The following is a 25,670-nucleotide window of genomic DNA, read 5'->3' on the forward strand; positions in this document are numbered from 1 at the left end:
GCAATATCTATGGGAATTGAAATTAATCTAAATGCTCATAAAGGAGGCATGAAGTGTATCTTAGCTTACATGTACATTTTGGACATATACATGCATATCCATTATGAGCATATATCCATAATGTCTTTTTGAAATTGTTCTACATGGATAGTATGCCTATGTTAGATGTTATACACAAATTTGTTCTCATTTTCTATGTACAATTATTTTGCTAGTTATAGCTTTATTTTTTAATCTACTAAATATGGCTATATTAGATGTTATATAGAAAATCTTCTCACTTTACCAGATAGGCATGGATTTCACTAGTTATAGCCTCACTTTTATCTAGTAAAACCAAAAAGTACCAAGTTTCAACTAAAAATTTCCTAGATACTATCTAGAAAAATTTGTGCATTTGCTATCTAGTTTTGTGTCCAAAGTTCCTCGTGTTAGAGAGTTCATCACGCCAGAGAGAGAGAGAGAGAGAGAGAGAGAGAGAGAGAGAGAGAGAGAGAGAGAGAGAGAGAGAGAGAGAGAGAGAGAGAGAGAGAGAGAGAGAGAGAGAGAGAGAGAGAGAGAGAGAGAGATGCGTCTCTTGCTCGTCCAGGATAGGGGGTTCGGCTGCCCTGCTTGCTAGCCGAGTTGACAAGGAAATGAGGGCACATGAAGCTCTCGAGCATGGGGAGTGGAAGGATAGCCAATTGGGTGGCTAGACATTGGAGATCCTTTGCATCACTTGGATACATTTTGCTCTATATATGATCATTATTATCTAGAAATTGTCTATATGTTTTAGTATTCTTGCTAATATGTCACACAGAGAGAGAGAGAGAGAGAGAGAGAGAGAGAGAGAGAGAGAGAGAGAGAGAGAGAGAGAGAGAGAGAGAGAGAGAGAGAGAGAGAGAGAGAGAGAGAGAGAGAGAGAGAGAGAGAGAGAGAGAGAGAGAGAGAGAGAGAGAGAGAGAGAGAGAGAGAGAGAGAGAGAGAGAGAGAGAGTGTGTGTGTGTGTGTGTGTGTGTGTGTGTGTGTACAAGTGTTAAAGCTAATTTAACTTAATATGCATTGACTTTACTACCACTCATGTAATGACACTATATAATAATATATTTTAATTTATCTACATTTAATACACTAAATAGGTACTCCATGCCTAGATTCTCTTGGCTCTTTGCTCCAGTGTTATTCTGACACTTCATGTTGGTGTTGTCTATGTGTATGTGTATGTGTGTGTGTGTGTGTGTGTGTGTGTGTGTGTGTGTGTGTGTGTGTGTGTGTGTGTGTGTGTGTGTAAAATGTAAACTTAAGTTAGATATTAATAACTAATGTTGTAATATTAAAATTAAAGATTTCAATATTACATATTAATAATTTACATACATACGTTACGTATTAATAATTCACTCTCTATCTTAAGATAGTGCTCTCTCTCTCTCTCTCTCTCTCTCTCTCTCTCTCTCTTGCCACAAAGCTTTTAATAGCACCCCCTACCTCTATCTCTCGACACAACTCTTTGGCAACCTTTAATGGCACACCTCTCTCCCCTCACATCCTCTCTCTCTCTAACCACAATAGAATCCTTTAGATCTCTCTCTCTCTCTCTCTCTCTCTCTCTCTCTCTCTCCCCATTTTTTCATCGGTCTATTGAATGCACCTTTTATATGTCAATTTAAGATCCCTACATGTGATGTATACAAATAAGGGACCTGCAAAGCTAGCACAAGCAAAGGTGCACTATATATATATGCCATGAACTTGTTTGCATATGTGGTTCTAAATTAGTTTGAGAGCCAATTTATTCAAGCTAAAATATACACAACTTGAACACACAAAATGAGAGTTAGCACACACAAAATAACTGCCATTGCTAGGTTTTTAAAGTTAAAAGTATAAGTCACCAAATTGGCCCTCCTCCTTGTAAGTGTGCCTTTTGCTTTACTTTTGGCACGTAAAATATAAGAGTTAGGTAAGATTAGCATGAACCCAAATCACACCCATCATTGGCTCTATTAATAATTAATAATTAATAATTCCCACCATTTAACAAATAGAGATTATTCAAAATCCATGGTTTCGATTGGTATACGTGAAATTTCCATGGTGTCTTCTTAAGTGGAGTAAAAAATATGTGCCTCTTACTTTTGACACAAATTTTAGAGTCATCCATTACATACACAAGCAAATGAAGAGGGTGGGGGTGTCTATAATAGGTGTTCCCTTGAACTAAATAGAACTGGAGAACTAGAGATAGATAGCTCCCATGAGAAAGAGATTGGTTTTGTTGAGTGCCCTTACACTAAATAGAGTAGGAGATAAAGAGCTCCCATTTACACATGTTTGATTGAGTTCGCTCCTTCACAATCATGTAGGACTCTCCACTCTCTCATGTAGCCTCTCTTTCTACCCACATGTAGCCTTTATTACTACCCACAAACTTCATTCCTACTGAATCAATTTCAGCAATGCACATGGTGCTCATCCTTGGCAATGTTGATGATATGCATATCTTATACATATTTATATATACGGATCGAGGATAGGGCGGGTGTAGCATACAAGCAAGGTCGCAGGCAAGTCAAATCTACTATTTTCCACTTGATTTTATCTGAAAAATTAAGTTGTTACAAAATCTTCCTTGTCTCAATTGAGTGTCTTTCCAATGCCATGTGGAATATGGGGCAAAGCTTTGAGCTCAACGAGTTTCTAAGGACTAACTATCTTATTCTTGCCTCTCTACTTTACATAAAACATGGAATGAACTCTTACGTGCGGGGATGATAGATCTTAGCTTTTTGGTGTGGTTCTTGAAATGGACCACTATATATATGCAACGTAGCTCACCGCTCTCCATTTGCTAAATTCTAACAGTCTTTTAGGAATTTCTGTCGGGCGGAAAATTTTGGCAGAAATGACACAGGAACATGATCATGGATGCCTGAAGAGGCAAGCAGATGCAGAAATATTTGACAGAAATGCCGCAGGAAGATGATCACGCCTCAGGAAGATGATCGCGGATGCGTGAAGAGGCGAAGCAGATGCGAGGTCCAGCAGAAATGTTTGACAGAAATGCCACAGGAAGATGACGACCACGGATGCGTGAAGAGGCAAGCAGATGCAGTGACCTTGAAGAAGCCGTTGAGATTGATTGAGCATGCATTTCCTCCACTGCAGCTGCTTTTGCATGAAAGTACGTGATCGGACCCAGTAAATCGCATCAAAACTCGTGGCTGGATTGAAACAGATATGGTGGCCAAGAGAATTTCAAATTTTCGTAGACTGATATTTTTCCTGCCAGTCTTTTCGGTGCTTCTTTTTCACTTGTTACTACCTCATCGTCCTCGAGTATGCCATCTTCTGAATCACTGTCCTCAGCACTATCCTCAACTTGCGCATCAACAATTCCGTCTTCTTCACCATCAGACAGATCGACCAGGTGTTCTTGGAAAAATTTGGCCCATTCCAATGTAGCGGCTTCCTCATCTTCCCCCTGTTCTTTCTTCTCGTCACGAAATTCACAGGAACAGTCGTGATGCAAGGTATCTCCATCCTGATGCACAATTTTCAATCATGTTTTAGTCCGTGTGTATGCAGAGAGAGAGAGAGAGAGAGAGAGCGCTTAGTGTCTACTGAGGCTGAAAACAGGATATGAGAGTTGAGACAAAACCGTGTACAATGGTAGTAGTCACTAGATATCAAAGGGTGACGTGCCAAGTGATAATTGGTGATATACAATGCAAAGCAAATAGTAAAGTGACGCACAATACAATGCCCATTTAGGGATACAAAGAGAAAAGGGATGGGTGAATGAAGCACTATATGACTGACTAGCTATGTGATTGAGTAATGATAGAATGATACCATCATGTATCACCATCTTGTCTAGCTCTATCCGGTTAGAATTAGTGGGTATAGTATGCCATACATCCCGGATGAGATAGTGAGTTGTCCCTCAGCTCTGTCAGGTGTTGGTCATGTTGCTGTGGCAGATCTCTATCATCTCTCTTTGGCAAAGCCTCTGTGCCTGATAGTCCTGCACCTTTGGTCAGTGTGCAGCTCTAATCTCCTTAACTCTCTAGATTGCCACCCCTCTCTACGTCACTGCAGTGTGTGCTGTTACTGTTTTAAAGAATTCAGTGAGTTGTGACTCTTTGTACCCTCTCAGCATGATGCATGGGAGTAATGATGTATGGAGATCTGGACCTCAAGGGGACTCAACGACTGGTTTGAGGGAGGTATCTTCCTTGAATGGTGTGGGGTATCTTGCAACATTGTACTGTAGGCCTTGCATTTGCATATGTAGTGCATCTCACTTGCTACCTCCTCCCTGCATAGTTTGCGAATCCTCTTGGCTCTATGGTGCAGGCTAAACATGTATATGTCTAGGTATCAGGGTCTCTCAATGAACCATCTGTAGTAGTTCTCATAAAGTGGTCTATGTAGTATGACATCTTTGGGGGAAGGGGCGGTTGGGGTGAGATCCATGCATGCTATATGTGCAATTGATAGAGATCTTGTTGCATGACCAGGTTCCTCTCAGTTTGAGAGAGGTGTAAGGAGGAGTTAAGGCCATACTAGAAGGGGATAGGTGGTCCTTGCAGATCCCATATCCCATGAGCCACTACTCTAGTGAGCTAAAAATGTATTAGCTCTTTAAAAGCGCCCCAAAACATGTTTATTACCAAACTTTCCTAGAGAATGTCTCTGTCCTATAAGCCAAACCCTAATTTAGGAGGATCCACATGTATAAATACGAGCTTGTTATTCCACGCAGCCCATCTCATAGTTCGGGGTGCTGTCAGCTAGTGTCCAGCTCCTGGCAATCAGCTTTCTCAGCTCAGATTGCTGCGTTTGTTGCTGGCAACTCCTCTACAGCCATCTCTGCAAATTATCAGCAGTTTCCATCATCCTTTGGGCCTCTAGATAATTGCGTTTGCTGCATACAGCTCCTTCTCAGCCTGTTTGTGCAGTTTACAGCAGTCACCAATCTTCCAGGGCCAGCCAGAAGGCTGCATTTTCTAGTCCCAGCTGTTGCCTCTGTTGCCTTCATCATTCTGATCATCCTCAGCCTGCTGCCCGCTATTTCTAAGCTGCCACTGCCCCTTCAGCCTAATCACACTCTAGCTCATCTCTATGCCCTGGTCCTGTAGAGAGACCAGATTTTGAGGTTTTGTAACCATCCTTGCATAGTATATTTACTGTATTGAGCATCATATCCATTCATTATTCATTCTTTAGTGTTTTGTTATACACTTGTGTTCATCTTTGGTGCTCGAGTATTTCTTTTCACGTTATTAGAGCTAGGTATTCTTTGAAGAAACCTAGGCCTTGATTTGAAAGCTCCACATCCGAGATGGAGAATTTTGAAGGGAAGATGGCCTCAAACTCATCCTCACAGCTTTAGTCTTCTAAACAACCTTTACCGAGAATTGAGAGTGAGTGGGCTTCTCAGCTTGCTTTGTGAGATCTTGGCAAAGAAGGAGAAACATTTGACTGCTATGGTGCTTACAGACCATATGAGATTTTTACAGGCCGAATACAACTTGATCCTCCTGCATGGGGTCCAACAACAACTAGAAAGTAACTTTGATTATTTACCCTTAGATTCAATGTACATGTCTAACATTATTGTAGGAAGAATGGAACCTCCACATGGACTCGCCATCCTATTAGAGATACAGACATGGAGTATGAACCTTCATATACTTCCCCTCCTTCCACTTTGGTGTTAGAAAAATCAGGTAACTCTTGTACCATCATTTTCATCATCATCTACTTATCAATTTCAATGCCATAATTTTCAATTCCACCCATTCCACCCTTCTCTTTTGTTGCATCCACATCCACATCCACATCTACATCTACATTTATGTCATTTTTCAGATTCCCATTTACCATTTCACTTGTCCAATGGCACACCACATTGTGGGGATCTTCCAACATAGACACACCCTTTCGCTTTAGATTCTCTACTTTTGCATAGTTAGGTGGTGGATGTGGATTGGTTGGTGGGGGTTTATCTCCCAAATCAAGCCTCCATGGGGACCTATGCACAAGGATCATAGTATGGGGGAGTTCAAAAAACGGGGGAAATGGAAATGGGAAAAATCGGAGTTTCAGAGTTTTGGCCAAATTTTGGAAACGGGGAAGCGACATTTCGGATTGTACACTAAAATAAATATGATATTATGTGGGTATGTAAATATATCAATGCCTACAACAACATGTATCCAAATTTCATACAAAACTTTGAGTCTTCATGTCATATGCTTGAAATCATGATTCATTGTATATGTCACGACTCACAAGTGAAGATTCAAGAGTCAAGACTCAATGGTTGAAACTTAAGACGGCTTAACACAATTAAGATTGAGTTTTTAAAACCTAAGGCAAAAAAATGAATTATAATTAATGACTCATGAATCATCTATGATATGAAAAGCAGTGAAGACTAACATCAAAAACAGTGAAGAGTGACATCAAGAAGAGTGGAATAAGATGCATAATAAGCAAAATCAAGATACAATGATACATGTAATTGTGTCATGTGAATAATTTGTGAAAACTCCAAAGTCAAGTGAGCACTGAGCAATGTGTACTAGTCTCTAGACTCTAGTAACTATTGAGTAATAAGTATCAACATCAATGAACAACTAGCAATTGCACTTTGGAATGCTAAACTGACTCCGGTGTATCTCGAGTCATGACTCATTTGGATTCCAAGGATCCATGCACCATCTCCTCGTTCGACTCTAAGGACCCTGATCGAGAAGTTGATGAAGTAGCCTCAACCTTAGCCTCAGACTCTAGCTCTGACTTTCCCTGTGATGCACGATTACGTGTGGCTCTCGTTCTAGTGGCTCTAGCCCTCTTTTGTGTACGAGTCTCATGCATCGGTATGGATAGCTCCTCATAGAGCATGGAGTAGATATCCTGCTTCTCTTGTGGTATCTTTGGGATGTCATGCACATTCTCTATATCAATCTTGTCAACATTCACCTGTAAAGGTAAACGAGACAAAGATATGAAAGAAGTTTCATTATGTTTAATGCTCATACATATCATACTTTACAATTCAACTTCCAAGCAATGTCAAGTGTCAAGGTTAAAAAGTTAATTATACATAATACTAATCATTATCAATTTACGTGGGAAGGCTTAGGGGACAAAGCGGTCCTCTCAAGAAGCTGGAGATTGCAATGGCAAAACACTAAACACTCCAGCTGGGTTGTGAGCTTGTTCCTTTTTTTGGTGTGGAAGAGGATCCATGTGCTTGCAGTTCCTCTCAGCAGGCCCTGAACTACAATTATGAGAGGACACGAATGACAATGCGTTTTTATTCAAATTTAAGAGATTGAGGTTAAGTAATTGGCAATTGATAATAAATAAGCTGCAAAATCAACATTTACATGGGCAATAGACTATAGAACATGTTACCTAGGTTACATAATGCATTAGATTATCAAGATTCAATATAAAAGTCACCAGTCACATACCAAAGTAGAAGCACAATTTTCGTATTTCTCGAGGTTGAAGCTGTATCTCTCGAAGCTTAGCTGTGGGTCAATCAAAATGAAAAGAATGATTGTGAAATGCCAATAAATCATCCTCTACACTCCTCATCATATCTATATTATCCCCTATGAGATGCCTCATGTAGTCCATGAAGTCCTTTTCTAACTCTTGGCTAGTGTACTACTACTTGTTGCACCAAAGGGGATACAAGATATATGTGACAACATGGATTGGTTTATGGAACTAATCCCATTGTGCATTTCACAGTGCACAAATCTCATCAACGCTTGAGAGCAAAGAATGATGGATCATAGGTAAAATAAGTTAAAAACTTAGAAGTTAGAATAATAATCAACCATCAATGAGTTGTTAATACTACATAATTACATGTGTAAAAGTTAAACAATAACTTGTGAGAGTTAATACTACATAATTACATGTGTAAAAGTTAAACAATAACTTGTGAGAGGTTGAGAGGATCGAAGCTTAGATGAGAGTGTAGTAGACAGTGTGAAGAGTGAAGCACGATACCCAATGCAATAGACTGAAAGAGTGTTAATTGAAAGTACGAAGTACAACCCTTCAACCTTAGGACTGTAAGGGGTGTTTACATCCTAACATGATAAGTGCCCGCAAATGTGTAACATAGGCACATACGAAAAAAGAGAATAAGTCTGGGGGAAAAAACCTCTCGTACCGAGAGTAAAAAGTGTCCTAGTGTCCTACTGATCATCGACACTCCTCTGTGAGCATAGGCATGAGTGAAACCCAACAAACCCCCTTGGAGTGAAGAGTGATCAAAAGTACAAGGATCATCCGCCACCAAAGGAGATCAAATTTAAAGCATTGCGAAATGCTTCAAATTTGTCATGAGGAAGAGTTTTGGTGAAGATGTTTGCTACATTACTGGTGGTAGGACAATAGACAAAGCTGATATCACCTGCATGTAGCCTCTCTCTGACAAAGTGATAATGTATCTCAATGTGTTTTGTATGTGCATGAAACATTGGGTTCCGTGTCACTGCAATGGCACTCTAACTGTCAGTGAATAAAGGAGTAGGCTCCGTAACAGATACATCCAGATCAGCTAGCAAGCGTCTAATCCATACACATTCAACTATGGTAGTGAAAGCTGCCTTGTATTCAGTTTTGCATGAAGATGTGGCAACAATGGATTGTTTCTTGCTAATCCAAGATATGCAAGATGAGCCAAGAAAGAAACAATTGCCACTAGTGGAGTGACGTGAATCATAATCACTAGCCCAATCAGAATCACTGTAAGCATGTAAATGCAATGGTTTCCCCTTGGCATAAAGCAATCCAAGAGATCTAGTACCCTGCAAGTAATGAAAGATACGCTTAACAGCTTGCCAATGTGACATGCGTGGCTGATGCATATATCTGCTCAGGGCTGAAACTGCAAACTGTATGTCCGGCCTAGTGTTGCATAGGTAAATAAGGCATCCAATTGCTGGAGCATATGTGTGTATATCAAACAAATCACTGTCATCATGTAATGAAGCTTTAGTTCAGGTTCCATTGATGTACAGACTGGCTTGCAATCGTGTAAGCCAAACCTCTCAAGAAGTTTACCAATGTATCTTGACTGTAATAAACCAATACCTCTAGCATCATGTATGAACTGAATGCCCAAGTAATAATGCAAAGATCCCAAGATTGAAATCTCAAAAGTTTGTTGCAAATTTTGTTTAAATACTGAAATTTGATCAGCATGTGTCCTTGTAAGCAAAAGGTCATCAATATATAGACAAATGATCATCATGGATCCCCCCTCTTTACATACGTAAAGGGTAGACTCAGATGAACTACTTATAAACCCTTGGCTAAGTGCTTCCATCCAAAAACTGTGTGGCAAGCTCTTTGCTTCAGCATACATGTGGCCATCTCCATGATTGACCGATTCTTTCTCTCTGCAACCCCATTCTACTGTGGAGTATAAGCAGTAGTGAACTGATGAACAATGCCCCTTCGCTTAAAAAAGAATTCAGCATAGAGGACATATATTCCCCCCCTCGGTCGGAACATAGAGTCTTTATTTTACAGCCATATTGGTTCTCAACAAGTGCTATAAAAGCCAAAAATGCATCATACACTTCTAACTTTTTAACTAAAGAATAGACCCAGCAGAAGTGTGTAAAGTCATTAAATACATATGAGTGCACTAACTATAACCTGGCTGTGGCTCTAAAAGCAATATCACGGGGAAATAAAAATCGATGCATTTTTCCCAAAATACATCCTTCGCATAAGTGCTTAGGAGGTCTCTCCAAAATAGGTAATCCATCTAGCATCTGTGTACGCTGCTGTAAGAGCATCAAGCTACCATAGTTCACATGCCCCATGTGAGCATGCTATAACTCCGCTTGTAACATAGTAGGAGTAAGAGTGGACGCTAAGTATGCTGACTGATCAACTGAAAGAGCATCCAACTCATATAACCCATGACATAGAGTGCCAGTCAAGACCAAAGTTGTGTTCTTTATCTCTTACTATGCATCTGTCATCATCAAAGATGACCTGCAATCCACATCGTGCTAAAGAGGAAATAGAGAGCAAATATCTTCTTTATACCTGGCACAAACAAAGCATCGTGTAGGGGGAGAATAGAGCAATCAATGGGTATGAGCACAATCTCCCCAATACCTCTAATAGGGTATGATGCATTGTTGGCATACTGTACACTTGCCAGCTGGAGCTGCACCAATAGAAGCAAATAAATCTCTGCGAGATGTGATGTGCGTGGATGCACCACTATAAAAAAACCAAGTGCCTACATCCTCAGTAGAGCTAAATGCTCTATCAGCCCAGGAAGAGTCATAACTGCATGTATAAAAGCAATAGTCCCTGTCTGCAACAAAGGACATTGACTCAGTAGTAGTGGAAGGAGTATCAGAAACAGACAGCCCTAACTCCTTTTTTTTCTCCTTGGTGATGTGCTTTTTACACCTAGTGATGTAGTGGCCTGGCTTCTTGCAATAATGGCATTTGCCTTTCTTGGCTTGTGTGTCCCCTTGTTTTTTATTACCTTGTGAAGTACCTGAAGTCCCAGAGCTTTGCGGAGCATTCTTTACTTGGCTGCCGTTGCCCTTTTATCATGCCATAAAAGCCTACTCGGAGGCTAGGACATTCACATCATTGTTTCTTCTTGTTTGCTCCTCCTCTAGAAGCAAAATAACTAGTTGAAGAAAAGTAATCGGCTGTGGGGCAATCCTCATGGTGAGGTTTAGAGCCGTATGAAAGGCCAAGTAGGAAGGAGGTAATGAGTTCAATGTAATAGATATCAGCTGTGCATCTGAGTAGTACTCATCGACATTCATAAGCTCCTCACGTAAGTCCTGAATTTTGTTCAAGTGATCCTGCATAGAATCACCTTTATCCATCTTTAGTGTCTCAAGCTCTTTCTTTAAGAAAGAGATGCGGGTCTCATTCTTACTAGCAAACATCTGCTTCAAAGTTAGCCAAGCTTTTGGTGAAGAAGCTGCAGATCGAATGCGAGGAATGATTGACTGCTGAACTGCCAATGCAATCAATGACAAAGCTTGTGCATCCCGTATATCCCATGCTTTTTGAACTGCTGATCTTTGGAGAAATGACTGAAGTGGAGCAGGTTGAACAGGCTGAGGTGCCCGTTGTCCATGTCCTCCTGGAGGAGGAGTAGCAGGAGCCACAACTCTGGGCCTAACTTCTTTGCCGCTTACATAGTCCCAAAGATTTTTCGCAATCAACACATTCTTCATCATGAAGGACCAAAGTGAGTAGTTGTTACCATCCAATTTGTCAAATACATAGGTAAATACATCCCCTCCTTGATTTGCCATGATAATCAATGCCAAAAGAAGCAAAAGAGCAATGTCCAAGCTAGAGGACCAACCTAGAAATCAATTTCCAGAAATTACAGCAAATAGATTGCTGCAATTAGCAAACTGAGGTACACTCTGTCAAACCTGTCTGGTAATGCACGCAATGCAAGGTGCATTCAATGCTCAGAAACACAGTATAAGCACAAGCCCCAAAATTTCTTGCCCCAAAATTGTCAAAAACAGTCTATTTTAGAGTGAGACTGTAGTACAGTTGCCAATCTCTGAATTTACAACAAAAGCCCTAAAATTTCTCAAAATCTCTGCTTGAAATGTGTCCCAGACACTTGCCAATACAGAGATATGCTGCCTAGGCACAATCCTTTCCTGCAAATAAGATTTGAGATAAAAAATTGATAAAAAAATGTGCTTGTACTCTGAATTTGACAATTAGGAGCTGTCACAGCCGTATTGGTGGCAGGCAGGGTTGGTCTGCAGGCGTGGCGAGCTGCTTCAGCACTGTGCAGATCAAGGGCAGCGCTCAGCGGGCGTCTCTGCAGAAGGGGCAGTGCAGACCAGGGCGGGTCGTCACACACCAAGTGGCGTTGAGGGCACGGGCATTGGCGCTGGAGTAGCGCAGCGCCACAAGGGCATTGGTAGATAGGTGAGTGGGCGCAGGACAGTCCATGCAAGCAGGCGGGTGCAGGACGGGCTGTGCAAGGGCACAGTGGGGAGTGTTGCTTGCGTTGGCTGGTGCTGGTGGGGAGGTTCCAAGAAGAGCACCACAGGCTGAGAGTGGAGCAAGTCAAGCTGTAGGCCTCTGGAAAGGTAGCTTGCGGGTACTTCTGAAGGCTGAGACCAGAGTAGAGCTGCTGAACTCAGCTGTGATACCAAATGTGAGAGGCTGAGAGGATTGAAGCTTAGATGAGAGTGTAGTAGACAGTGTGGAGAGTGGAGTACGACACCCAATGCAATAGACTAAAAGAGTGTTAATTGAAAGTACAAAGTATAACCCTTAAACCTTAGGGTTGTAAGGGGTGTTCGTACTCGAACATGATAAGTACCCGTAAATGTGTAACATAGGCACATACGAAAAAAGAGAATAAGTCTGGGGGAAAAAATCTCTCGTACCGAGAGTAAAAAGTGCCCTAGTGTCCTACTGATCACCGATATTCCTCTGTGAACGTAGGCTTGAGTGAAACCCAACATAACTTACTTGTCTTGGGGCAAAAACTTGTTGCAAAGCAAGGTCTTACAAATTTTATCCATATACTCATGAGAAGACCCAAAGTATTCCTCTCCATATTAGTGATGTGCAATATAGTGTTAATAGGAGTGAGACTTTTCACCAATGCCTTTGCCTCGACCAACCAATCTCATTTAAAATATTTTGCCTAAAAGTAAGAGCCTTTGGAGACTCTCTCTCACTCCATGTGAGCCATTCTTGGCATGCAATGGTCTGTATCAAATTTGAACGTATCAACCTCTCTAATATAATAAAGATATAAGTAAATCTAGTGGCAGAGGGCTTCAATAGCTCAAGTGTGCTATTGGCTTGAAACATGCTTATGACGGATAGCCTTTTCTTCACAAATCTTATGATGCTTGTTGCCATCTTGAAAATGTCATCCACCCAAGTTATTTTTCCAACATCTTCAATAAGAAAGTCAAGGCAATGGGATGCACATGGAGTCCATACTATGCTAGGAAATTTCTCAAGCATATGTCCCATAGACAAACAATTGCTTCCATTATTTGTCACCACTTGCACCACATTTTGGACTTCTATATCCATGATGACCTATTGCATGTACTGCCAAATGTAAGCTCCTGTGATAGTAAGACTTGAGGCAGAGGTATTGATGGCCTTAATGAACATGGTGCCTTTGCATGAAGACACCACAACATTGTAAACATTCCTTCTGTACATATCCGACCATCCATTGCATAATATTGTGCATCCATATTTCACCCATGTCTTCTTCAAGGGCTCCAATTGAGCCTCTATGGATGCTTTTTCCTTTCAAAGCTCCCGTGTGCGTAATGCATCTGTGGATGGGTCTTTCCACTCACACCCTATATGGCTCATTGCCTTGACTGTCTTCTTCCATTGATATGTAGTGGCCACATTGAAAGGGATAGCACATTGAATAAATAACCGTGTGAGTTTCCTAGTTGCCTCCACAATTTCCTGCCTTTGAAGTCTTGCATGGACACTTACACCATGCAAGGAGCCCTTTTGCCCACCACTACTAGAAGATGGCAACAGGGTCCTTTTTGCACTTGGACCCTATATGGATATGGATGCACTTCTTTTTGATGGGCCATTGGCACCTCCAATTTGGCTAGCGCCACTAGGTCCACTAGCCTCTCCTTGCCCCCCTACTTGTATTTCATTAGCGCGATGTGGCGTTCTAGCTCAATACCCATACGCTTTCGGTGCCAAAAATGGAGACTTACTGTTACTTCTGTCGGCACATTTGCTCAAGGCTCGATGTCTTTGTTGGGAATGCATGCCAAGTGGTCTTTCACGCACGCTACGCTCCCTGATTTCTCCAATTTACAATAGTTGCACCGCCACTTCTTTGATCCACCTAAGTCCTTGTATCGTTGACTGGAGTGATGTGCCTCCTAAATGGATCTAGTGCTATGATTAGGTAATGGGAAATTGGAATTTGGAAAGAGGATAAGTAATAAGAACTTAGAAGAAGATTAAAGAAGAAGAAGGAGGAGGAGGATTGAACTTGGAAGAAGAATAAAGAAGAAGAAGGATGGAAAAAGAAGAAGGAAAGAAGGAACTTGGAAGGAGAAGAACTTAGAACTTAGAAGGGTGCAAGAAGAAAAAGGAGGAGGAGGAGGAGTGAGTTGCAGGAGATAGAGAGTTGGAGTGTAGGAGACAAACGTGTCGAAGACCGGGCAAAAATGGGAAATGAAGCGCTTTTTTTCCTTGGGTAACCCGTTACCTGTTTTCCCGCAGGATGCTGAAACGGTGTTTCCCCGTTTCCGTTTCAGGCCGAAACAACCGTTTCATTTTGGCAGCTTTGAAATGCCGTTTTGGGGTACTATGGCAAGAATATTTCACCCTCACGTCTCAAGCCCCACCCTACTCCCATCTCTAGGTGGCCATACAATTTGCCAACATGTCACTACCTAGTAGGCCATTCTACACCTGTTTAGCATTAGGGCCACAAACTAGTCAGGCACGTCTTTTGGGACAAATGCCTAGAGTCACCATGCTAGGTACTTCGATACCCCATGTAGCACATATTCATCCACACTTCTATCCTATGCCACCTGTTAGATTTCAGTCATCCCATGGACGGGGTAAGGTAGTGTATTGTTGTATAGTTAGTACTCTTGGATACAGTTATGCATTTTCATGTGTAGGTTGGACATTTTTTAGCAGTCATTTGATGTATTTTCCAACAATTTGGGCAGCACAGTTCACGCTGGGTAGGGTGGGCAGTATGGATTGGCTTGGGTAGTGCCACGTGGCAGTTTGCAGCACTTTTGCTGCCGTTTTTGCATAGATAGCTGGTTTTTTGGCTGGTCGCTGCTATTTTTTCTTCTTTTTTATGGGCTATTTATGCCTCAGCCCCTTCCAATCTTTGGCACTTAGTTTTTCCAATGGGAGAGAGATTGTCTGGTGAAGATATACTCCACAACTTGTTATCAGCCATTCTTGGAAGATCTCAGCCAAATTTGGTGGACAACAAAGGAATTTCTGCTACAAACTCTAATTTACAGTAGTCATTAGGGTTTAGCAGCCACCTTGGGACCTGTGCCATCAGGCAAGGGCATCATACACATTGAAATTAGCACCTGAAATTCAAGGAATTGTCAGGGATTTCAGATGCCGGCTCATCCATTGTGAATTTGGGGCAGCATTTGGCGTGTTGGGGTTCCATCAATTGGCTCAAATTGTTTGTTGATTGTTTGTACAACAAGGGGCTTTTGGATCAGCAAAGGCAATTGTGGAATCCTAGCTTGTGCTCAATCCATTAGCAATTAAAGTTAAGGAAATACCGAAAGGGGCATTGGTTTGGGGCCAACAAGGTGTCCATTCTCCAAGATTGTCAAGATAAATTGTGCATTTTAGTTTATGCTTATTTATTGATTGTTGTAGTGAAGTGCTTAGGTAGGTATTACCACCCTATTTGAGAAGGAAGGCTGGTTTCAAGAGGCCCAAGGTAGAGGGCAAGGGGGAGGAGTGTACGGAAGAGGTGGAGGATGAAGAGGAGGAAGAGATGAGGTGGAGATGAAGGAGGATGAGGTGTAGGAAGAGATGGATAAGGAGGAGACACATAAGGAGGAGGAGGAGTTGACAAGGTGTGCAAGGATATAGAAAAAATGTGGGTTGTAATAGAAAAATAGCATGCATGTTCTTTTAATAAAAGAAACTCTATAAAAAACTTTTTCGTTTCACAACCTTGTTTTGCAAAATGAAACAAAGTATGAAAAGATATAGGAGGTATTGGGCACTCAAAGAGGGTGGAAAAAGTGCTAATTGTAAAAGAAAAATAGCCCCCATGTTGTTTTTAATAATGGAAAGCTTTAAATTTTTTTTTTTTGGTTTCGCAAAATTTCGCAAGGAAGGTGATTACCTCAGAGAACATGGTGATAACTCTTCTGTCATAGTTACCGCCTCAGTTTAGTATATTTTACTCTATCTTGATTGCTTCAGGGTAGATAGATATCCTTGAGTGGGAGGAGTTGGTTCCCATAGTCTTGGATGAGGAGGAACAACTCAAAAGGTTAGAATGCTTCAAAGTTGGCGACGTTGACAAGGCAATCTTCCCAATAGAAGGGGAAGAAGAACAACAACAAAAAGGAGGATGAGAAGACCAAGCAAGCTAATGCCGAGTCTACTTGTCACATTTGTGGCAATATAGGCCATTGGAAGAAGAATTGCCCCAACAAGGACAAGGAGACCAAGAAGAAGAAAACTACAAAGGACTTAGGAGCGGTGGTAACTGTTTCTTCATCATCTGCCTTTTTGGAGGTGATTGAGGATGCTCCTCCGAGGGCCTGTAATGCAACGATGATGGCTTCCTAGCCTCGTGAGTGGATTGTGGACAGTAGCGCTTCTCGCCAAACAACTCCTACAAATGGTATTACTTGTATGTGTTTGATGGATGGGCAAATGCTCATTGGTGATAACTCTTCAGTTTCTATCAAAGGCAAAGGTGATATGCAATTGATTTTGGATGGGCAAGGTGATCCTCACATATAAGAAATTCTCTATGTGCTGGGTCCAAATTATCATCTTCTAATGAGCAAGCTTTGTGCTCCTGGCCTCATTGTTGAGTTTTACAAGGACTCTTTTTGAGTTCTTGATGGAGATTCTTGATAGGTTTTTTGTGGGGTCACGAGGAGAATGGAGTCTATAAGATGCGGAATTCATCAGTCTTTGCTTCTCTTCTTCTTTCTTCACAGACTCAGACCGAGCTATGGCATGCTCAATTCAGCCACCTTAACTACGAGTACCTTAGGAAGGCAGCTTGGGGTCAGCTTGTGCATGGATTGCCAACGGTTAGGGTGAGCCAGCCACCCACCATGTGTATCTTGCATTTATGGCAAGCAGCATAGAGATGCGATTCCTAGCAAGGCCTCGCATAGGGCAAAGGAGCCCTTGGAGCTTGTTTCGATGACTTATGTGGACTGATGAAGGAGTTCCTTAAGGGAAGTTTATACTTTATGCTAGTTTTTGATGATTTTAGTAGGACGACGTGGGCGTACTTCTTGAAGTTGAAGTTTGAAGTGTAAGGGAATTTGTCTTCAACAAGCTAGCTAGGTTTTGTGCAGATCGTGGCATTTACTAGGAGTTTGCCAATGCAAACACATTTTAGGAGAATGGCATATTGGAATAGAAGGATCGTAGTATGATCAAGATGGCGTGGACTATGATGGAGCATTGGCAACCACCTCAGTGTCTATGGGCTGAAGCAGTGGCCACTGCTGTCCATGTCCTTAATCAGTCCCCTACATCGGGCGTGGTTGGTATGACACCTTTTGAGGCCTATTTTGGTCAAAAGCCAGATGTTTCGTATTTGAGTGTTGGGCACATCTAGTCGACCACTATGCAACTCATAACCTTACCTAACGTATCAATCTTAACCATGGGCTCCAAGAGTTCAAAGTCATTGAGAGGGATGATTTGATTGTCATGTTGGTTGAGTATTGGCGATTGCATGTGAATTTGTTACAATTGGCTTACCCAAGTTAATTGATCAAATCGCTTTGTTCATGAACAAGTTGTCAAATAAATATTTCAATTTTATCCAGCAAGTTATCTCACAATCCTAGCTATCCATTTTCTGCAAGTTTGAATGTCAACTTGTGTGTATCGTAGGGTTGTTCGATCAATATCATAAGAAAGCCTAGTCATGTTTATTATGCCTCGTCATCTCTTGCATGTGAGCCTTAGTCTGAGTCAGATGAGGACTTTAGGAGCTGACTTGTCTATCACTTATTTCGATGGAGGAGGTAGCTCATTCTAGAGCACTTAGTTTATTGCATTTCTGTAATAGTCCCGCTATAGGACTCCCCTCCCCCCCTAAATGTTCTTTTTTTTTGAAAAAAAAAAGAATTAACCCCCATGGTTACGCCGCAAACTGGCGGATGGCGTGAGGGGAGGGGGGGCTGTCGTGTCGACGGAGGTGGAAGGAGGGGGGACTGCTGCCGCGTGGCGAAGGAGGTGGTAGGAGGGGGGGATTGCTGCGTGCCTGGAAGGGAAGGGGACTGCTGCGCATCTTGGAGATGGCAAGGGGAGGGCTATCATGTGCCACGAGAAGAGGAGGGAGAGCCTCCATTACAAAAAAACACCCACCTCCCACCCCTCCCACCCCTCCCCCTCCCCCTCCCGCCCCTCCCCCCCCCCCCCCCCCCCGCGCCCGCCCCCCCCCCCCCCCCCCCCCCCCCCAAATTACCTATAAAAAAAACCACCAGGGGATGGGAAGGCTAGGTGGGGGGCACAACTTGGTGTTGCTCAAATAGGGAAGAAGAGAGGAATAAGAAGCAGAGGGAGAGAGTGAGTAGAGAAGAAGAGGGGAATAAGAAGGAGAGGGAGAGAGGGAGTAGAGAAGAAGAGAAGAATAAGAAGAAAGGGGGAGAGAGAGGAGAAGAAGAAGAGAAGAAAAAGGAGGGTAAGAGGAGAGAAAGAGAGATAGAGAGAGATGTATATATGTATATGCATATATACATATAGAGGGAGTAGAGAAGAAGAGAAGAATAAGAAGAAAGGGGGAGAGAGAGGAGAAGAAGAAGAGAAGAAAAAGGAGGGTAAGAGGAGAGAAAGAGAGATAGAGAGAGATGTATATATGTATATGTACATATGTATATATGTATATGTACATATGTATATATGTATATGTACATATGTATATATGTATATGTATACATACATATATATGTATACATATATATACATATATATGTATATACATATGTGTGTGTCTACACACACACACACACACGCACGCACGCACGCACGCACATACATACATACATAGTATATATATATACAAGTCTCTATTTGTATTTGGCATAAGTGCATCGAAATGAATTTCCAAAAGCAAAAGCCTGCTTTGCAGCATTGTATTGTCTAGGAAAGCTACGCCTCTAAATTGCGTGGCATCATGATTAGTCTAGTTGCGCTACTAGTGATTCATCTTGAAGATAACTATCAACCACACTTATGAAATACAAAAATTTGTTTAAGAGCCGTTCAATATAAATGAACCCTATACACGCAAGGATAGGGTTCAACTCAACTTATTTAGGGTTTCGAAGAAACTAAGCCAATCTGGGGTTACTTCATAGGGGGATGGAACGAAGAGATTCCCTACCCTTCGGAGGATATTGGAAATTATCGCTAAGGCATGAAGGACAACGCTTGGGTCAAGAGAGGGACCCCACCTTAGCAGATGTCTCGAGCTCTCACCTGCATCTTTGTTTGTGCTTGTAAATTTAGGAACACTATTTCTAAATTTAAAGATTGTGTAACCCCAAACTCATAAATAAGTATAGTGAATTAGGTGGAACTTTTGGAGGCGTGCCAAACCACCCCCAGTTGGTTGCCAACCCTAGCCAAGGGGGTTCTAAATAGCCGTGACGGGAACATGGACCGAACCCACCACGAGAGGTCTCTCCGCGGATTGGTTTGAACGTAGGAGGACGCTTGAATGCCAGGGGGGGATCTGGCTGTAAATTCCCTGCCTCCGGGCCCTACTCAAACGATCAGTGTGACTTGGAATAGATTTTCGAGGGGCCCTTGTTACTAGTGCAGGGCGGAAACTTGGTGGAATTTAAGTGCATCCTTATGGATTGCGAATATTGTCCCTTTTGGACAAGACTTGTAATTCTGATAATTTGTTAATATTAAGTACTTTCAGGGAAATTGCTCAAATTTTTTTTTGTGTGAATGCCATAAGATTACGTGAACGAACCCTGTCCCCTAAAAAAGGTTTAATTAAGGAAGCTGTTTTTACATGTCACACTTAAGAGTGAGAGGACTAATTAGATAACTAAAGTACGCCAAGTGAGGGAAGCGGGAGGGGGGAACCTTCGACGGGTCTGTCCTACGGCAGGGTGGTCCCAGGGAACGGGAGGCTTCTCACAAGGTTTTACTGATGACCGACGCTTAGAAATTGTTAGGTTAGAACCCCGATTCATGCCGTTTTAGGGGATCGGAATGGGACTATGCCCTATGGGTAGAGAGGTGGAGTGCCGCATCCCTCTCGTTTCCCATTCTCTTTGAACCAAGTGCGGCATGGGTCTACTTCAGCTGGGTATCTCTGCATAAAGTAGAATGTCCAAAACCTGACGCTAGAATGCTGTCAGGAGACCTTGACCACTAGGGACTCAAGTTTCCGGTCGATCCTAGTGGGTTTAGCCACAAACATTCCGTTGCGAGGTGGACTCGAGAAACCCTAGGCGACAAACCCCGTGACATTCCATGGGAGTGCCGGGTGCCGTCGCTTAGACTCGCCTCTCGATGGATAGCTAAAAACGTGCTTGGACAGCCAATAGGTGGGCACATTATAGTTGGCATCAGAGCTGACCTACCACAAAAACAATTAGGGAGAAAAATGGGGAAGAGTGAGGTGATATGTTCATTAGTAAATGTTTTTCTTTTATACTCACTTGTGGATTGATGCCACTTCCAGACTTATGAGACATGGAATAGGTTCCTCGTATTTGAGATCATGTTCATGACAGCTATGAAATCTTCAAGCTATCGCAGACGATTTGACATGATGGGAATCTTGGACCAGCTGTACAACCCCTCACCGTTGTATGTGGAAAGGCGTTGGACTTGGAGCGTAGGTTACTGCTACATAGACGCCAACTAACTCACCTATCTTCCAAACAATCTGAAGAGATTAAAGTGGTTGGAAGACTTAAAGATTATCAATTTATTCATCTTCCATGAGGCTCGTGTGAACTCGACCCTACACATCGGACGCCGGCGAGTAGATCAAAACCGCTACATCTATGATAAGGTGGTTAAAATTTTATTAGCAGACAGAATTAAAATAATGGGGCGACATGGACGTCATGGCTATCAGAAACAGGGATTTTCTGAACTTCCCATGACTTATCGTTTCCTAAGAATCTATTCCCCAAATCCATACTACTATTCTGTCCCTGTAGCTGAATTCAATAGAGAATTATTAACCTGGCGCTAATGTAACTTCTAAAAAGGAAAAAAATTGTCTTAGCCAAACCCTATCCACTCCCAAATAATTGTACTTGAGGCTTACGTTTCCCTATGGTTAAATAAGAATTTTATGTTCATCTGAATGGTTGCAATCGAAAAATATGTGCGCTTTGATTTAAGTTATATAGGGGTGTGTAAATGCAAACCTAACACGGGAAAGTTTAAATGGTAATTAGATACACCCCTAAGCACAGATCCAGAACTCTGTTACCACACTGAGCTTAGCGGAAGTACAAGAGAAGAAGTTTCTTCTCAAATAAATTAAGCCACCAAAATTTGATGGAAAGGGGAAGACTGTTGAAGCTGATGCTGAAATATGGATTGAATCTATGGAAGTCTATTTTAGTGCAGCTGGAACAACACATGTGAATCGAGCCATGATTGCTAAGCTCAAGCTCACTGGCGAGGCTAGGCTGTGGTGGAAGCAATGGTGTAAAGACCAAGTAGTCAGTGAAAGCACAATAACTTGGGAAAAACTAAAGGAAGCAGTGCAGGGGAGGTATGTGCCACCTGCGTATAGAACTCAAAAAATGAATGAGTTTTTTAAGTTGAGGCAGTTGGGCCTGTCTTTGGAAGCATACTACTTGAAATTTGTTTCTTTGCTAAAATACGCCCCAACAATGAGCATCCCCCAACAGGTCTCGAAGTTTTGTGATGGACTGAATCCGCCAATAAACACTCGGTTGGAATCAATGCGTCCCTCGGACTTGCAAGATGCATTGATAAGAGCAGGACCTATTGCCCAAGAAGTCCAGCCAAAGTCCAGACCTTGGGCTTACAAAGACCAAAATCCAGGGATGTCCAGAGCTCAAATTAAAAGGGCGCAAGGACAGGGTCAAGGTCAATGGAAGAAGCTAAGAGCAAATGCAATCAATGACTTTGTTCCCACTCAAAGAAGTGAACAAAGCTTGTGTTGTTTTCATTGCAATGAATCGGGCATTTCCAAAAGGGAATGTCCCAAACTTGACGGGGACCGCCGTCAGGGGAAATTCGGAGGCCAAGCCAGGGCTACCCATGGCCGTGGTCGTGCAACATTTGGAAGGGCAAAAACTTCCAATATTACCATTAAAGGATTAAATGAAGAAGAAGATCCGTGCATGGAAGCTAAGATCGAGAGGGCAACTGTTTATGTCGCCATCCATAAGAAGGGGCCAAACCGCCAATTCTCAGTGATTCAAACACCATCGGACTACCAGGGTAAGGATTTCAAAACCCTGATTGGCTGGGAGCACTCATTCTTTCATCTCACTGACATGTGCAAGAAGGTTAGGGATAGCCACTATAGTTGCACCCACTTTGCTTGTCGAACTAGCAAATGGGCGAGAAGTCACTTGCACTAGACAAACTGCTAAGGTGGAATTCCTTCTCGGAAACGAGTCCACAACTGCTAGGTTCAGAGTAATGAATCTAGGTGTCCATGAATGTCTACTCGGGATGGATTGGCTAATCCCCAATGATACTCACATTCATTGTGGAAAAGGCCAAGTCTCCTTTCGGAATCCTGAGGGTGAGCTAGTTACAACACAAGGTGAAGCAGGTAAACCAAAGATCCAGCTGGCTAAGGTAACACGAATAGTTCAAGGAATAAGGAAGGGATTACCTGTCTACTTGATCAAGCTAAACAAACCCGATCCGGCGGAAGACACTAATGAAGAACCATCATGGCTAAAAGAATATGTAGATGTGTTCCCAGAGGAACTGACTGAATTACCACCGCCTAGGGAAGTGGATCATGAGATTAAACTACTCCCACGAGCTGCTCCAGTTGTGAAAAGGCCCTACAAGATGTCTATTTTTGAGGCCATTGAGTTAAAGGAACAACTCAAACAACTACTGGACCAAGGGTACATATGCCCTAGTAGTTCTCCTTGGGGAGCTCCAGTCTTGTTCCAAAAGAGAAAGGATGGTACACTTCGTCTCTGCATTGATTATAGAGGCCTGAACCAAGTAACCATAAAAAATAAATACTCCATTTCAAGGATAGATGAGTTACTTGATCGACTGTAGGGAGCAAAAATCTTCTCCAAAATTGATTTAAGGTCAGGATATTATCGAATTCGCGTCAAGGATGAGGATATTCCAAAGACGACATTCATACCAGATATGGTCATTTCGAATTCACAGTAATGTCTTTTGGTTTGACTAATGCCTGCGCCACCTTTAACAGGCTAATGCAGGACATTTTTAGACCACACCTCGATGATTTCATACTCGTCTTCTTTGATGACACCTTGGTTTATTCCAAGGAGGCAGATCATGAGTTCCAAGTTCGCATCGTCCTTGAGACCAGGAGTACTCACAAGCTCTATGCTAAGAAGAAAAAGCGTGCCTTCTTAAAAAGGCAGATTGAATATCTCGGATTTATTGTGTCTAATGAAGGGATCTTTGTAGACTCTACCAAGGTTAAGGATATCCAAGAGTGGTCTCCACCAACTACTATTAAAGAAGTGCGTAGCTTTCTTGGATTAACAGGTTGGTACATGATCTTCATTAAGGACTATTCTTTAATCGCAGCATCCCTCACTAATTTGCTGAAAAAACAAGTTGCCGTAATGTGGACGCCCTCTGAACAAGCAAGTTTTGATCAACTCAAGCATAGCTTGGTGACAGCACCAATTCTAAAGCTCCCTGATTTAAGCAAGGAATTCGAAGTTGTCACGGATGCTAGCATACTTGCACTGGGATGTATACTAATGCAAGAAGGTCATCCCATAGCTTATTCCTCACGAAAGCTAAAATCTCATGAGAGGAATTATGCCACCCATGACCTGGAACTGCTAGTAGTGATTCACGCCCTCAAACTTTGGCGACATTACTTGCTTGGTAACAAGTTTTCTTTGATTACAGACCATAAGGGCCTTAAATGGATCTTCATTCAGACCGACCTCAACATGAGGCAACGTCATTGGATTGAAGTTCTACAGGAGTATGCTTTTGAGATCAGGTATCGACCCGGCAAGGAGAATGTGGTTGCGGACGCTCTAAGTTGCAAGGCATTTCTCAACTCTCTTATCATGGAGGAATCCTCAATGGCCAAATCTTTGGCAACTATGGTGTCAATGCCTAGCAATCCTATCCTTGAACTAGCCAAGGAGGAAGCTAGCCATGATCCGAAATATCTGGTGATGATAGAGGAAATTTTGGGGAAGGACCAAAACCCGAAACTTAAGGTCAAATATCAAGAATTCTCCGTCAATGAGGGACTTGTCTATTTTAGGACAAGATTATGCATACCCTCCAGGAGGAAACTCAAACAGAGAATACTTTGGGAAGCACATGACTCCCCCTTTTCAGGCTATTCCGGTTATGTCAAAACCCTCAATACGGTCAGAAAAATCTACTATTGGGGAAGGATTAAGGGAGACATGCTTAAATATATCACGAAATGTTTGTCTTGCCAGCGCATCAAGGCGGAGCATCTCTCGACATCCCCCAAATGAAGTGGGAATTTATCAGTATGGATTTTGTTGTTGGGTTATCCTCACTGCAAGGGGGCTACAACTCAATTATGGTTATAGTAGATATGCTCACCAAGGTTGCACACCTTATTCCAGTCAAGACAAATTATGGTTATAGTAGATATGCCATTGGGACTCAACTCTGTTTCAACACAGCCTATCATCCTCAAACTGACGGCCAAATAGAGAGGGTTAATCAAATCATTGAAGACATCCTTAGAGCTTATTGCTATCGCGAACCCAAGAAATGGATTCAATATCTACCATTAGTAGAGTTCGCCTATAATGCTTCCTACAAGCAAAGTATCCAAATGATGCCTTTTCAAGCATTATATGGGCATGATTGCCGCACCCCATTGAACTTCTCAGATCCTACCTTAAGAGTAGAAGCTTCTAAAGAAATGTTTGAGGAAATGGATGAGCAAGTTAAGACCATCAGACAAGACATTAGAGCCGCCAAGGATAGGTAGAAAGCCTATGCAGATCTAAATAGACAAGAGTGACTCTTCAATGAGGAATATATGGTTTTTATTCGTGTACGGTCCAAGAGGAGTTCCCTGTTATTAGGGGAATCTAAAAAATTGAGTCCAAGGTATTGCGGACCCTATAGGATCCTCAAATGCCTTGGGCCCAATGCCTACAAATTTCAACTCCCTGAGATCGTAAAGATTCACAATGTATTTTATCTTAGCCTGCTAAAGAAATATGTACCAAATCCTAGCCATATACTCGATGATCAATAAGTTGTAATGCCAAGCCAAGGAGTCCTTGAGCTCTGACAATCTAGAATCCTAGACATTTGAGAAAAGAGTTTGAGGAGTAGAATCCTCAAGGAGTACCTCATTGAGTGGAAGGACTTTCCAGAAGAAGATGCCTCATGGATTGATGAGAGTACTCTCAACCAACAATATCCCCAATTTCTTTCGAGATGAGGATATCTCGATCCCCTTAAGGGGGGAAGAATGTAATAGTCCCGCTATAGGACTCCCCTCCCCCCCTAAATGATTTTTTTCTTTTTGGAAAGAAAAAGAATTAACCCCCCTTAGTTACACCGGCAACTGACGGACGGCGTGAGGGGAGGAGGGGCTGTCGTATCGATGGAGGTGGAAATAGGGGGGTTGTTGCCGCGTGGCGAAGGAGGTGGCAGGAGGGGGAGACTGCTGCGTGCTTGGAAGGGAAGGG

The 25,670-nt window shown here is 42.3% G+C and overlaps 1 protein-coding gene across 4 annotated transcripts in view; it reads left to right on the top strand.

The window, feature by feature from the left end:
• Window positions 1-2,724: 2,724 nt before the first annotated feature.
• The window catches only part of LOC148016040 (putative pentatricopeptide repeat-containing protein At3g05240), a 42,328-nt gene continuing 19,382 nt past the window's right edge, over window positions 2,725-25,670 (top strand). For 2 of the 4 annotated variants that reach the window (XM_087664564.1, XM_087664565.1), the window contains exon 1: window positions 2,725-3,515. The gene's annotated coding sequence lies outside the window, so the exon portion shown is untranslated. The remainder of the gene's footprint in view (window positions 3,516-25,670) is intronic. The other 2 variants (XM_087664563.1, XM_087664566.1) reach the window with 2 other exon arrangements.

This window comes from Lygodium microphyllum, chromosome 23 (assembly GCF_053477565.2).
Source record: "Lygodium microphyllum isolate KBCC chromosome 23, Lygodium_microphyllum_v1.1.10, whole genome shotgun sequence".
In the NCBI taxonomy this organism is placed as follows: domain Eukaryota; kingdom Viridiplantae; phylum Streptophyta; class Polypodiopsida; order Schizaeales; family Lygodiaceae; genus Lygodium; species Lygodium microphyllum.